The following is a 16,218-nucleotide window of genomic DNA, read 5'->3' as shown; positions in this document are numbered from 1 at the left end:
GTTCACTAAACTAAGTTCATAAGCAGGGTATTATCAGCAGGCTTTCTCTCAAAGACTTATTGATGAGAGGATTTTTCCCCCTTTGTGTTTTGCTTGATTCTTTTGCTATTCACCTTCATTCTATGTCCCAAATTCTTAAATCTGAAGTATTTCCCATCTGAATCATTTGTAATCCACTTGGCTTCTCTGTATTAACAACCGGGATACTATCTAATTTATTCTCTATCTATTTAATCATCCTCCAAAGAACTAACTCCAACAGAGCCACCTTCCTCATTGGGCTAAAAATAAGGTTTGTCTGAACACCTTTCAGAACGCCTTCCCAGCTTTGCCCTTTAAGTTATCAGTCCCAGTCTATATTTGCATAGATGAACTCCCCCATTATCACAAATCATTGGCTTTTTTTACATCATTGCAGCTTCCCTGCAAATTTTCTCCTCAATGTATTTTCTACTAATTGGCAGCCTATAAAGTAGTCCCCGTAGTGTAATCGCGCCACTATTGTTTCTTAATTAAAGCAGATAGATTCTAATGCTTCATTGTTAACAGGCCATCCCCCCTCTCCAACACTGCAATATAATCCTACATCTATACTGCTACTTCATTTCCTATCAGCCCTTCCTTATTTTTCCCAAAGACATGTATTGCAAAACTCGTCCCCACTTTTTAACCAGACCTCTCTACTATAATCATACTTGGTTGGTTGTACTTCCAGCTCACCAATCTTATTTAAAAGGATAGACCAATCAGGCTGAGATTAGCAGAAGGAAAAATGCTCGAACATCTTATTAAGGAAGTGATAGTGGTCACCTGGAAAATAACTATGAGGTTGGACGGAATCTACATGGACTTCTAAAAGAGAAATCATTATTTTAAAAAAAAGTTCTGGCATTCTTTCATGTTACGAGTAACAGAATAGATCATTGAAGGTGTAGTGTTCTCGCTCGGGTGTAACAGAACGCTGAACTAAACACCGAGATAAACCGTTGTTAATGAAGACAGGGTCGCAGTAAGATTAACCGTTTACTGTTCACTCTTCCACATTAACGTATGGTGAAAACTGTTGATAAAACAATACAAGATTTGTACAGCATTTGTTTCCTTCTTGATATTACATTTACATCATAAATACTTGCAAGAGTAAAACTACAACAACTACATTACATTAAAGTGCAGCATACAATCAGAATCTACCTACGCCATTGACTGCTTTAAATACACTTCAACACAAACTATCCGCAACTCTTTAATTAATGAAAGCATAAACCTTATCGACCGTCGTTACTTTTAACAGGATCGGTGTTAACATTTTAATTCAACATATCGATTATCTCATGACTTAAGGCGTTGCTCTCACTATGTTTCTAGTGCGTAGAAAGACAACTTTTCTTGCGCTGGACTCGTACATGTGTGGCCCCCACCTTCCCGTTTCTCCAAACCGGTATTTTCCTACAGGACGCGGCGAAACCGGATGTGACATCATCGCATGCCGCGATATATCACAGACAACGAATTTACTTTAAACAATCCTAACTTTAACTAAAATGCTAACAAACGAATTACTAAGCAAAAATATTATAAACTAAATAACTGCCATAAAGGCAACACAGAAGGCGTGCTTGCATTTGTTTAGGCGTGGGACTACAATATCTTTGGGAACAGTATGTAATGTGTGGAATAAATATTTAGCCTGGCGCATGGTTTCTCCAATCATGTTGGCTGCTCTGTCCAGAATGTTGGTGAACTTGTCTGTCTTTGGGGCAGATTCATCCAGGCAAATTGAGAGTATTTCATCATGACCCTGATGGAAAGGCCTTGGGGTGTCAGGAGGTGAGTCAATCACTTCAGGATACTGGAATCCACTGCTGACAGATGGCAAAGGCAGAAATTCTCAGAGCAGTTAAAAAACGATTTGGATGAGTAATCACCAAAGTGCAACTCTGTGACACTAATACACAGCCTCTGATATGCCCTTGTCTTATATAGCTGATCCAGTTGAGTTTCTGGTCAATGGTAACCCACAAACCTCTGTCCCCCAATATGGTTCACTTTGATTGCCCTGGAACAGAGGAGGTTGAGGTACATAAAATTACAATGGATATAGATGGGGCAGATAGCCAGAATTATTTTATCTGCTACAAGGAGTATTGAAAACAAGAGGGCATATGTTTAAAGGGAAGGGAAGGAGAGTTAAAGGGATTTTTTTCATACACTCAGTTGTAGTGGAGACAGATACAATTTAGGAGACATTTAGATTGGTACTCAAATGGGCAAAGTATTGGAGGATATGGATCTAATGGGAGCAAGTGGGATTAGTGCAAATGGGTGAAGAGATCAGCATAGAGAGTTGATTGTCCATTCCTTCTCTACAGTTCTTCACTGTGCTAGGGCTGTGATGATTGACCTCCAAAGGCCACAACCATCTTCCGTCACATGACGCATGTCACTAGCCACATAAGCATTTTCTCCTTGCTGCCCGCTGACTTTGCTTTACCAGGGCTCCCTGATTCCAAACTCAGTCAAATGCTGCCTTCATATCTGAGAGAGTCGCTTTTACCTCGACACTGGAATTCAGCTATGTGATCCATATTTGGGACAAGACTGGAATGAAGTCTGGAGCTGAGCGATTCTGTGGAAAAACCAAACTGGGCATCAGTCCATGGGCTTTGTGAGGAAGAGCCAATTGATAGCACAGTCAGTGATACCTTTCATCAGTCTGCTGATATCAGCATAGAGTTGTCAATTCTCCAAAGTCTAGAGCTCAACTCCTCAAGCTAATGACACTTCTTAGCAGTTGTGCAGGACACAGAAATATCCTCAGAGGCCACAATTTGCAATCCATAGGTCTACAGGGCCTTGCCATGCCTCTATTTATCAGATGAACTCAACTAGCTATATTTGAAATACTATGACTTTTAGATTGTTCACTGTCATACCAACCCTGAATGAATTCATACGTAGTTCCCTAACTCTTCATTCAAACTTTAAACTTAGCATGAATTTGTTTGATATTTAACATTAATTTACAAGGAAGCTGTCATATTTGCTCTACTTGCTGACCTGTTTACTACATTCCATCCGATCATTAAGGTACCATCACCCTCGTGCCTTTCACAGCAGGACCAAGGAACTGATTGCGGACATGAGAAAGGGGAAGTCAGGAGAATACATGCCAGTGTTGAAAGGGTGAGCAGCTCTAAGTTCCTGGTGTCAGCATCTCAGAGGATCTATCCTGGACTCAATGCATTGATGCAATCACCAGGAAGCCACACCAACGGCTATACTTGGTCAGGAGTTCGAGGAGATTTGGTATGTCATCAAAGACTCCAGCAAATTTCTACACATATACTCTGAGAGCATTCTAAGTGTTTGCATCACTGGTGTGGAGGCACCAATGCACCGGATTGAAACAACTGTGGAGGGTGGTAGACTCAAACCAGGTCCATCATCGAGGACATCTTCAAAAACCTTCACCATCTAGGGCATGCCTCCTTCTCATTACTACCATCAAAGAGGAGGTACAGGAGACTGGAGACCTATGTTCAAAGTATCAGGAACAGCTTTTTCCACTCTGTCATCAGATTTCTGAATGGTCTATGAACCCATGAACAATATCTCACCATTCTGCTTTAGCGTTATTTATTTATTTGGTTGGTTTTTTTATTCATGTATTTGTAATTTACAGTTTTTTATGTCTTGCACAGCGTTGCTGCCACAAAATGTGCAGTGACAATAAACCTGATCCTGATTCAGATTTTCTCCTCCAGTCTGTAGGCCACTGGGATACTTTGTGTCATTTCAAATGGAAGAAGAAAAATCAGAGAACATAAGTTATATTTCACAGACTCAGGAGATAACAAGCATCTGTTAGGAGTAGCAATCCTTTTATTCTTTAAGTCTGAGGATTAATCTGGTATGTGAGAAGTCCAGAGAAAGACTAAAGCATTTCAAGTTAGTTTTATATTCTTGGAGAGCTTTTGGGGAAGCACAGATAAAAATAAAACATCAATAGCAATTTATGTGGATAAAAAAGTAATCACTGGGCCGACTCATAGATATTCTACATCTTGCATTATTAAAAATTCTGATCAACTCTCCCTTTCCAAAGAATAATAATCAGCCAAAGTTTAATTCTTAATGAATAAAATGTTTGAAAATCTTTGCTAACTCTATTTAACTGCCAGCATATCTGAATGATATGAATACAATTTTACAACTTTGTGCTTAAACGATAGCACACAATGGTCATCACAGATCACACTTAAAAGTTCAAAGTTCATAGTAAATTTATTATTAAAGTACCTATATGCCACCATATGCAACCCTGAGATTGATTTTTTTGCAGGCATTCAAAGTAAATACAAGAAACACAATGGAATCAATAAAAGACCACACCCAATAGGATGGATGAGCAACCTGGGTGCAAAAGGCAACAAACTACAAATACAAAAAGAAAAGAAATAAACAATAATAATAAATAAATACCCACCATAATGGAAGAAGGTCATTAAAACTGGCCCATTCAGATACCAAGCATGATTGTTCTGGCATAGAGTTCCATTCCAGGTCAACTTGTGATTATTATCCTCCTCGTGCAAAAACATGGAGGATTGCTGGGCATCTCTAAAACCATCAAAGTGCTGAATAATTGAGCAGTCTTTCCAATGATTTCACTGGGATTCAGTTCCATGTCTCTTTTCCTGGGCAAATCTCAAAGTTTGCTTTGGGTTTGAGAATGGGGACATTGTGCCCTCCACTCCTCTGCCCACTACCCAAGGATCCTGGTGTGCTTTCTCTTGCCCACTTACTGTATTTCCTTAAAGCAAATCAAATAAACCTCAGATGCTGAAAGTGCAAAACAAAGAGAGCAGAAGCTGGAAGTGCTCATCAGGTCAAACAGCATCAGTGTGGAGAGAAACAATATTTCAGTTCAAGCAGCCTTGAATGGAACTGGAAAAGCCGATGTTCTTTTTATCAATGTATTTTTAATCACCCGTTCCTTTTCCGTTTTGTTGTGTGAGCGGAGGGTGCTTGGAGGTTGATGTTCTGCTGTGTTCTGTTAGTTTTTTTATGTGGGGGAGGAGTTGTTTCTTTTGGGGGTGGGTCAATGTTCCTGTTCCGTTTTTCGCAGGAGGAGGGGGTGTGTTTCATATTTCTCTCTGAATGACTTTCACGTTCTTCTTTGTTTTGTGGCTAGCTGGAGAAGACGAATTTCAGAGTTGTATATGGATTCATGCTTTGATAATAAATGAACCTTTAAAAAGTTAGAAAACAAGTGTGTTATAAATTGCAGAGCAGGGAAGGGGTGAAGAGAATATCTGTAATAGAGTGCAGCCTATAGTCGTAAAGATAACAATTAGTTTATAATCAAAAGTTAGACAGTGAAGTGTAAAAAAAACACTGAAATAGAAAGGTACAGATAAATAAGCTGCCAGAAATAGTGATTGAGGTGGGCATATAATCAACATTTAAAAGCCATCTAGATAATTACAGATAGGAGAGGTTCAGAGGTCTATGGGGTGGCACAGTAGTGTAGTGGCTAGCACAACACTTTCCAGTACAGATGATCCAAGTTCAATTCCCAATGCTGCCTGTTAGAAGTTTGCACGTCCTCGCTGTGACCACGTGAGTTTCTTCCCACAGTCCAAAGATGTACTGGTTGGTAGGTTTATTGGTCATTATAAATTGTCCCATGATTAGGCTAGGATTAAATTGGGAGATTGCTGTGAAGCATGACTCAAAAGGCCACAATGGCCTATTCTGCACTGTAACTCAATAATAAAAAAATAACTTGCTGGGCAACACAATCTGCATGGTCCGGTTTGGCCAAAGGGCCTGTCTTCATGTTGATTGACTCTATGGCTCGATGACATATCTGTGCAATCAGAAACAAAATGTGGATGTGGAAAATTGTTAAGTTCAAAAACAAACCCAAAGGGTACCAATATACCAATGTCGGAGGTAGTTTTCGTTTACACAGAGAGTGCTGGGTGCATGAAATGCACTGCCAAAGGTGGTCAAGGCAGATGTGTTAAGGACATTTGAAAGGATCTTAGACAGGCACACGGATGAAAGAAAACTGGATGGCTATATGGGGGGGTGGGGGGGGTATGTGTTAGATAGATCTTGCAGTAGGTTAAAAAGCCAGCATACATCGTAGACCAAAAAGCCTGTACTGTGCAGCACTGTTCTATATTCTAGGTACCTAGACAGAAAATGAAATGCCATCCCCAAGACCATGTTAAGCATTGTTTGGAAGCTAAGGACAGAAAGGTCCAAGTCTGAGAGAGGTGGAGAATTAAAGTAGCAGGCAACAGGAGGTTCAGCGTTGCCCTTATGGAGATAATATGCAAAGCAGCCATGCAATTTGCTTTTGGCTTCTCCAGTGAAGAGGAGACCATGCTGTGATGCTGTAAACTAATTTGAAATAAGGGCAAATGAATGGAGGAGCTGTTTGGATCCTTGGATGGTGGGAAGGCAAGAGTTAAATGGGTTTCCTCACTCTTCCAGTACTGAAGAAGGGTCCTTGACCTGAAAAATCAACACTGCTGCTCTCCCAATGGATGCTGCATCACCTGCTGAGAGCCACCAGCACTTTCTATTTTTATTCCTTTCATGGCTTGGAAGACCTTCATCAAGTCTTTGAGTCACTTCTCCTGGAAAAAAGCTGAGCAACGTTATCAACACAGGATCAAGACAACGTAGACAGAGGCCATTTGGTTCATCTTCCCTATTGTGTCTGCTTGAAGGATTTATCCAATTCATCCCTTTCATCTACACTCACAACCCCACAAACATTTTCTTTGTAAATTCACCTTCGTCCCTCCTTCTTTGCAATTCCTTTTACTGGCTGTATTAGAAATACATCTCCCTGTCTCCACTCTGATTCTTTTGTAAATTACCTTACAGAAATATTTAACTATCTTCTTTGAAAGAGTGATAAGCAGTTTAAAATTATTAGAATTTCCATTATTCCAATAGATATTTCCATAAAATATTATGCATTAAAGCTATAATCTACTTTTATCTCATTCAAGCTGGTTCCTTTAAATGGGACATCTATAGTAGCAGCAATGAAAATATAAGTTGGAACACAATGAAGAAGAGGTTTCTGAGCCTTCTTCTCCTGGCAGACAATATACTGCAGTTTCATACTCGTGGTTTTTTACTGATCCATAATCTCCTCCAAAGCCTTAGATAATCTTGCTCATTCCCTTCCAAACATCTTCTAATACATCTACATACTTTTTTTGAAAAAGGGAGACAAAATTTCCTTACTGTTCTCTGGAAAAGCAATCCCATTATTCCCGTTTAAAGCAATCGCAACCTAAATCCCTTAATAGCTCACAAACATTGGTTAAGATAATATACTTATGAATCATCAGTTCTCTTCTACACTAAATTTTCTTATTAGAATATTTCAAAAATTAATCTTTACCAAAGAAGACAATGTTTAACTGGATTTTCTAATTAACATAATTCCAATTAAGAGTAAACGTGTTAAGTATTTTGCTTTGCGAGTTATAATATTTATTATCATTCTGTGTAGTAAAAAATCAGTAAGTATCTAGAGTGTACTAATATTATTCAGTCTGATGGACTTTAGTAAACAATGTTACAAAATATCTAATTGATCATAACATTAGATGCAAAAAGCTGAAAAATAAATTACTGATAACTTTTACCTTTTTGTTTTTTTTTCCCCCACAAGTGATATCACCACAGTTTGGGTATGTGAGCACCCTGCATATCAGAAAGAAAATACCATTTTCTTCTCTAGTTCTGTGTAAATCCCTGACAAAGGAGATGCCATCTGCAAGGCAAATAAATCAAAGGCTCGCTGACTGAGTATTGATCTATTAAAATTTAATAGACAGGAAAAAGTTCACTCAGTAATAGTTTAAGGTAAGTGATAAAGAATCAGTACTGCAACTAACCCTCATAACTCACCAGTCTAGTCCTAAAGCAAATTTAGGACTACTCATATTTAAGCAAACATTTAGTCAGTTCTACAATGGAGACAAAACACCTTACTAAACACCACCAACTTTTGCTTCAATAAATAGCTTCAAATTTCTGAACCCTTTAAATGCAATTCTTGTTATTCATGATCACCGATACAAGATTGGTGATCTGGCTTTTTATTGATTCTTTGTGTTTCTTTATATCTACAATGAACACCCGCAAGAAAATTAATCTCAAGATCGTGTATGGTGACATATATGGACTTTGATAATAAATTTACTTTGAGATTTGAACTTTGTTTTTGAACTATAGAGATGTTCTCCAACCCAGTGTGTTATTGGTATTGCCAATTCAGAGTACACCAACAATGAAGGGGAGTGGCAAACTAGATTAAAGACCGATGCAGCACCATCGCATTTGGAGTTTTCCCTACAGGAAAGATGTAAATAAGGTTGATAGAGTACAGAGAAAATTTACAAGGATGTTGCCAGGACTGGAAGACCTGAGTTATAAGGAAAGATTGAATAGGTTAGGACTTCATTCCTTGGAACATAAATGATTGAGGGGAGATTGAGATATACAAAATTATGAGCGGTGTAGATAGGGTAAATGCAATCAGGCTTTTTCCACTGAGGTTGTGTGGAACTACAACTTGAAGTCATGGATTAAGGGCAAAAGGTAAAAAGTTTAAGGGGAACATGAGGGGAAACTTCTTCACTCAGAGAGTTGTGAGAGTGTGGAACAAGACGCCAGCGCAAATGGTGCATGCGAGCTCGACTTCAACATTTAAGAGAAGTTTGGATAGGTACATGGATGGTAGGGGTATGGAGGGCTATGGTCCCAGGGCAGGTCAATGGAAGTAGACAATTTAAATGGTTCAGCAGAGGCTAGATGGGCCAAAGGGCGTGTTTCTGTGCTGTACTTTTCTATGACTCTGGCATGAATCACTTAGTTACCAACAAGAACTACTGTGCCATTAATATAAAAATGTCCTTCTTGTACCTGAATCTGAGTGTAACAAAACATCAGGTTTCAATGGCAAAGCATTCCATGCACGTCTTTAATCCCCACAGCTTTCAATGAGGATAAAAATACATTTTGAGTGCCGGCACTTCAAACTGTGAGATTTGAAGGAAACGGTCACTAAAAGCTGTTTGTCATTCCAGTGAGGCTAAAAATCATTTTGGCAATGAACTTTTCACATTACATAAGTGTTGATATCATTCAGGAAATTTGATGTCCAAAAGAAGCTTTGGCATAAACAAAAATCCCACCAAAAAGGTAAGATGGTCAATTTCCTAATAGACTCAACAGCACAACCCAATTTTCAGCTACACAGTCCCAGCATTTTCAGAATTATATGTAGGCTGCCATTAATACAAAGCAGGACCTCTTTAAGGTGATGAGGTGCATGACTGGGTACATGCCAAGAGGCTGCAGATACTCCATCGTTCATTCTGTGTGCGACACAACCCAGTCAACCATAGGCAGCAGCTGGTGCTGGAGGAAGGTCGGAGTGTAGACCCGGAGCCAAGGGACATCAGCCTCAGCCTGAAGAGAAGTGGTTACCCTCTGAGCAACAGTGACTCACCTTCGATCCTGACCTTCAATGTTGTCTGGGCACAGCTTCCCCAAAGCTCCTTCCACATATGGGATGGTAGGTTCATCAATAGTTCTAATTGATTTGAATTGAATTTATTTCTTACATCCTTCACATACATGAGGAGTAAAAATCTTTATGTTACCTCTCCATCTAAATGTGCAATGTGCAATCATAGTAATTTATAATAATTTATAATAAATAGAACAGTCAACGTAATATAGAGTACACTCAAATCAGCGTGAGTTCACCAGCCTGGTGGAAGAAGCTGTCCTGGAGCTTGTTGGTCCTGGTTTTATGCTGCGGTACCGCTTCCCGGATGGTTGCAGCTGGAATAGATTGTGGTTGGGGTGACTAAGGTCCGCAATGACTCTTTTTACACACCTGTCCTTGTAAATGTCCTGAATCGTGGGAAGTTCACATCTACAGATACGCTGGGCTGTCCGCACCACTCTCTGCAGAGTCCTGTGGTTAAGGGAGGTACAGTTCCCATACCAGGTAGTAATGCAGCCAGTCAGGATGCTCTCAATTGTGCCCCTGCAGAAAGTTCTTAGGACTTGGGGGCCCATAGCAAACTTCCTCAACTGTCTGAGGTGAAAGAGGCGCTGTTGTGCCTTTTTCACCACACAGCTGGTGTTCACAGACCACATGAGGTCCTCAGTGATGTGGATGCCAAGGAACTTAAAACTGTTCACCCTCTCAACCCCAGATCCATTGATGTCAATGGGGGCTAGCCCATCTCCATTCCTCCTGTAATCCACGACCAGCTCCTCTGTTTTTGCGACACTGAGAGAGAGGTTGTTTTCTTGACACCACTGTGTCAGGGTGATGACTTCTTCCCTGTAGGCCACCTCGTTATTGTTTGAAATAAGGTCAATCAATGTAGTGTCATTGACAAATTTTATTAGCAGATTGAAGCTGTGGGTGGCGACACAGTCATGGGTACACAGGGAGTAAAGGAGGGGGCTCAGTACACAGCCCTGAGGGGCTCCTGTATTGAGAGTCAGACGGTTGGAGGTGAGGGAGCCCACTCTTACCACCTGCTGGTGATCGGACAGGAAGTCCAAGACCCAGCTGCACAAGGCAGGGTCAAGGCCGAGCTTCTTGTCAAGCCTGGATGGAACTACGGTGTTGAATGCATACAGCCAAATGGAAAATTGGAAGGAAGTTGTGGAAAATCTGGGGAAATAAAACAGAATGAGTGTAGAGATGGCTTGATGGCTAGTGTGGATTCAATTAACTGAAGGCCCTGTTTTGTGCTGCATGATCTATGAATCTAAGCAGGAATGTAACAGGGAAATGAAAAGGGTAATTGACTACACAATTGAGTCTGCGATAGAGAAGGATGATTTTGATAGGGAGCTGTCTAATCGTTGCACTCAATCTGGACAAAGTGACCCTCTCCACGTATATATTAACCCCAATATAGCTCACCTATCATCAATTAAGAAAGCCCAGATGACACATGGTTGTCTCTTACATCTGTAGCGCAGTACACATCCTATCTTACATATGCAGTACACATCCTATTTTGCAAAGGTAACCATGCTGATTATGATATCAATGAATGTTTGACCCCTGATCAAATTCCTGAAATGGATCACAGCAACTCACCTGCAATGCCTTGTGAGGTCATGAAATTTACTTGTGCACAGCTTGAGTGAAGATCTCACACTTGAAGGAGAAAGGAGGAGCTGTCTCCTTCCTATCTTGGTCCCAGTGGGTCTCCTGCCAACTTCTGGAACACAAGACCTCCCTCCTGGCACTTAACTCACTGATAAGAAACCAGGTCTCTTTCATTAAACTTAGATCTCTCCCGCTGCCATATAACTGCTATCTCCGCCATACTGTGTACTTAGATATCCGGGAACACCTTTATGGGCTAAACGCTTTTCTCTGATTGGTACCTGGCAAGTTGTTGGCAGGGGTGCTAAACTGACAGTCATCCTGTCAGGAACCGCACAAATTCTATATGATTCTGGAGGTAAACCACCACAGATATCTTTATCATTTTTAAACCAATTTCATGATTTTTATGGGGCATCTGATTGGGCTTTACTGCCAGAAACATAACATGACCAAATGCACCAAAAATGTGTGATATACAATTTCCAAGCAATTATTCGTAATCAACTGCTTGAATATTGGAACTTCTAATGCATGAAGATAAGTCAGGAAAACTAGCACTAGCAGAACGTCAGTTAGTCGCTCAAGACTGCTCATCCATTGATCAACATCATGGCTGATATTTCACCACACCATTTTTCTGCTTTATCCCCATTTCCTTTGATTGCCTTAATAACCAGAAATCTATTGATCATAGTTTCAAATAAACTCAGTGATGGGACCTCTGCAGCCCTCCATTCTAGAGGATTTCACAAATCCACCTCAGACATATGCACACATTTGCACTGTCTCTAAAGCTTCCACATCCTTTCTAAAATGAGGTGACCAGAACTGAACACAATATTCCAAGTGTGGTCTAGCCAGAGTTTTACCCTAGCCCTTGAACTCAGTTCTCTCACTAATGAAGGCCAACACTCCAAATGCCTTCTTATCCACCTGTGAACCTGTGGACTTGGACCCTAAGGTCCCTCCGTTCCTCCGCACTACTAAGACTCATGCATTAATCTTGTACTCAGCCTTCAAATTCAATCTTCTAAAGCGTATCACTTCACACTTTTTTCTAATTGAACTCCATCTGTCACTCTCGGCCCAGCCCCGAATCCTATCACTGTCCCGTTGTAACCTTCCACAGCACCACCAACCTTCAAGGGATCTGCAAACTTACAAACCCACTTTCCACTTCCTCGTCCAAGTCATTTATAAAAATCTCAAAGAGCGGGATCCCAGAACAGATCCCTGCAGAACACCATAGCTCACGGACCTCCGAGCAGTATACACTCCACCTACCACCACACTGTGCCTTCTGTGCCAACTCCAATTCCATGTTGGCAAGTTTCTACGAATCCCATGCCTCTTGACTTACATTGACAAATTGAGGGGGGGGGGGAGGTGGAGAGGATGGAGATTGGCAGACAAGGTCTGTTCTGAGTGAGGTCTGGCCTGGATATGAAACTGAAAAAAATATATATGGGAATCCTTCCAGTATGACCTCTATAAAGTGTAACTGCACTGTAAGGACCACAGTTCCTAAAATAATATGACTAATTGAGGTACACTAATCACATGACCACTGTAACAATGAAACCCGGTCAGAAAACCCCCACGCAGATCCCCAGCGTATGCTGAATGTGACAGAGGTTGTACTACCATTTTGTCACTTAATAATCCACGCTGAATCTCATTGTGCTGAATTAAAAAAACGTAATGAATCCAATGGCTGGACCTCTGGGTCCTCAGTAATTACCATAAGATAATATGTTTATCTTGAAATATCCTAGGATTTAATGAATGATTTCATGATAGTCTGGACATCTGACCTATGAAAGTAATTGACATCTTCAAGCAGCCTGCACTAGGTCAAAATTAAACTTATTAATTTTACTCACTGAGTGCCAAAGAGTCATAGAGTCATGAAGCATTTCAGCACAGAAACAGGCCTTTCAGCCCATCTAGTCAGTGCCAAACTGTTATTTTGTCTAGTCCAATCAACCCACACCTGGACCCTAGCCCTCCATACCCCTCCCATCCATGTGCTTATCCAAATTTCTCTTAAATGTTGAAATCAACCCTGCATCCACCAACTGCACTGGCAGCTCATTCCACACTCTCGCCACCCTCTGAGTGAAGAAGTTCCCCCTCTTATTCCTCTTACTTATTTCACCTTCCACCCTTAACTCATGCCCTCTCGTTCTAACCTTACCCAAACTCAGTAGAAAAAGCCTGCTTGCATTTACCCTATTGATAATCCTCGTAATTTTGCATACCTCTATCAAATCGACCCTCAATCTCATAGGGTTCAATGAGTAAAGTCCTAATCTATTCAACATTTCCCTGTAACATAGGTCTTCAAGTCGTGGAAACATCCTTGTAAAATTTCTCTGTGCTCTTTCAAGTTTATTGATATCTTTCCTGTAGCCCTTTTTGCTTCCTTCAGAAAGATAAAATTATCTTTGCAATGACTTTGTTCTTACTTGGCCCATTATAGGAATAACCCTAATTTTTCAAGTCCTAGTATTGTACACAAAGCTAATCATGCTTTGGTTTGTGACTACAACTTAGAATAACATAAGAATCCACAAGTCAATTCTACTTGTATTCCGAGATAATTAGGGCATTTATCTCCATCCTGATTCATGCCAAGTATGTCATCAGTCACTGCGAGCGAAAATATATAAGCCCTTCACAGAGTGAATGAGGTAACATAATGTGAGATATTCTCTGGCCTCAGTTTGTTCTCCCCTCTCATGAAAATTAAAGCATCTGTCCATCAAATGGCAATTTAACTTATGTGCTGCTGATTTCTTATGTATAACAAATGATGAAACTTTCTGCAGAAAATTGCTGCATGTTCCAATTCCCAATAAACAGTAATTGTTGGCTTAATTGGGATCCCTCAGCAGAATTCACACAATTTTAATAATTAGTTACATTCAAAGTATGACTGATATAACATCAAGTCACAGTGTATTTAAACGCATATTGCATTTTAAAGATCTTCACCACTAATTTTATATAATTCTGTTAATTATGTTGCTAGTGCATTTTAATTGTAAATAGTCTGAATGATTATTCTGAATTTTCATGTACCTTTTGCATGCATTTGAGGTGACTTCATGGACCATAGATTAAATTGGGCTGAGTCGCGTTTGTGTTCAGGCATCAGAGGGGCAAAGACAACTAAGAAAATGGGGTCGAGTTTACAGATGCAGGCTTCATACACTGAAAATCCTGTAGTGTATGTGCTGGATGGCTGCCAGCAGTGAGATGGGCATCAAACTATGCCCAACCTTGTACCGAAGTCCCTTAAGGCTGTCACTGCCATTTTGTGACTCCAGCCATTGTCCTGCTTTAACCTTAGCTGCACACAATATGAAACAGAATGAAGCATCCTTCTACTGTTGAAGGGAAGCATCAAGCACCAACCCTGCTTTGCAATACACATATTTCTAAACGTGGCTAACCCACAGGGAATGAGCTGAGTTATTGTCGTTCGTTTTTAATTTTTCACATGTGTGTAACCTGTGGACTCCTCCTGTGAACTGAACGTGAGAGAGTGAGAAGAGCCCACACAAACAAGGACCCCCATCATCCAACATGGCCTCTTCTCATTACTGCCATCAGGGAGGAGGTACAGGAGCCTGAAGACACACACTCAACGTTTTAGCAACCAATCCTTCCCCTCCGCCATCAGATTTTTGAATGGATTATGAACCAATCCATGAACACTACCTCACTATTTTTGCTCTACTTATTTAAATTTTTATATGAATGCATATACTTCTCATTGTAATTTATAGTTTTTATGTAATGCATTATACTGTTGCCACAAAACAACAAATTTCACAACATATGCTAGTGATACTAAATCCAATTCTGATTCTGACAGAATAAGGCAAAAGAGGGAGGAAGAAGGCTCTCAACCTGACACCATCTATTTAAGGCTCTTAATGCAGATTAATCCCTTCAGTGTGGACATAAACAAGAGCCTTGGAGCCAGTGGTTGAATGGGTGACCATTATATCTGCTTCCTTTGGGGAGAGTGTTGGAGAGGTAAGCCACTCCCAGTTTGTACTGTTCTGCTGTGTAAACAAGGTAATTGGACTTTGTCTGAACGAAGTACACGTTGTCTTGCCTGTTCCTCAACTAAATACAGCCAGTTTAAACCATAAGATCAAGTGACAGGAGGAGCAGAATTAGTCCATTGGGCTCCTTGAGTCTGCTCTGCCATTTGATCATGGCTGATTTATTCTCCTTCTCAACCCTACATTCCCTGTAACCTTTGACACCCTTACTAAATAAGTACCTATCAACCTCCGCTTTAAATATACCCAATGACTTGACCTCCACAACCATCTGTGGCAATGAATTCCGCAGATTCACCACCCTCTGGCTAAAGAAATTCCTGTTCATCTTTTTTTCAAAGGGGATGTAGTTATATTCTGAGGTTGTATCCTCTGATCCCAGATTCTCCTACTATATGAAACATCCTCTCCACATCCACTCTGTCTCGGCCTTTCAATATTCAATATTCAGTATCCAGTACCAGAGGGCATGGATTGAGTATAAGAGGTCCAGTACCAGAGGGCATGGATTGAGAATAAGAGGTTATTTAAAACAGAGTTGAGGAAGAGCTTCTTCTCCCAGAGAGTTGTGGAGGTGTGGAATGCACTGCCTCGGAAGACGGTGGAGGCCAATTTGGATGCTTTCAAGAAGGAGCTAGATAGATATCTGATGGATAGGGGAATCAAGGGATATGGGGACAAGGCAGGGACTGGGTATTGATAGTGAATGATCAGCCATGATCGCAGAATGGCGGTGCAGACTCGAGGGGCTGAATGGTCTACTTCTGCACCTATTGTCTATTGTCAATAGGTTTTAATGAGATCCCCTCTCATCTTCTAAACTCCAGTGAGTACAGGCCCAGAGCCATAAAACACTCTTCATACTTGATCCTTTTCATTCCCAGGGTCATTCTCATAAACCTCCTTTCAATCCTCTACAATGCCAGCACATCCTCTCTTAGATAA

Source organism: Hypanus sabinus, chromosome X2 (genome assembly GCF_030144855.1).
Source record: "Hypanus sabinus isolate sHypSab1 chromosome X2, sHypSab1.hap1, whole genome shotgun sequence".
Taxonomy (NCBI): Eukaryota; Metazoa; Chordata; class Chondrichthyes; order Myliobatiformes; family Dasyatidae; genus Hypanus; species Hypanus sabinus.
The sequence above is the reverse complement of the archived record's forward strand: the minus strand, read 5'-3'. Positions refer to the sequence as shown.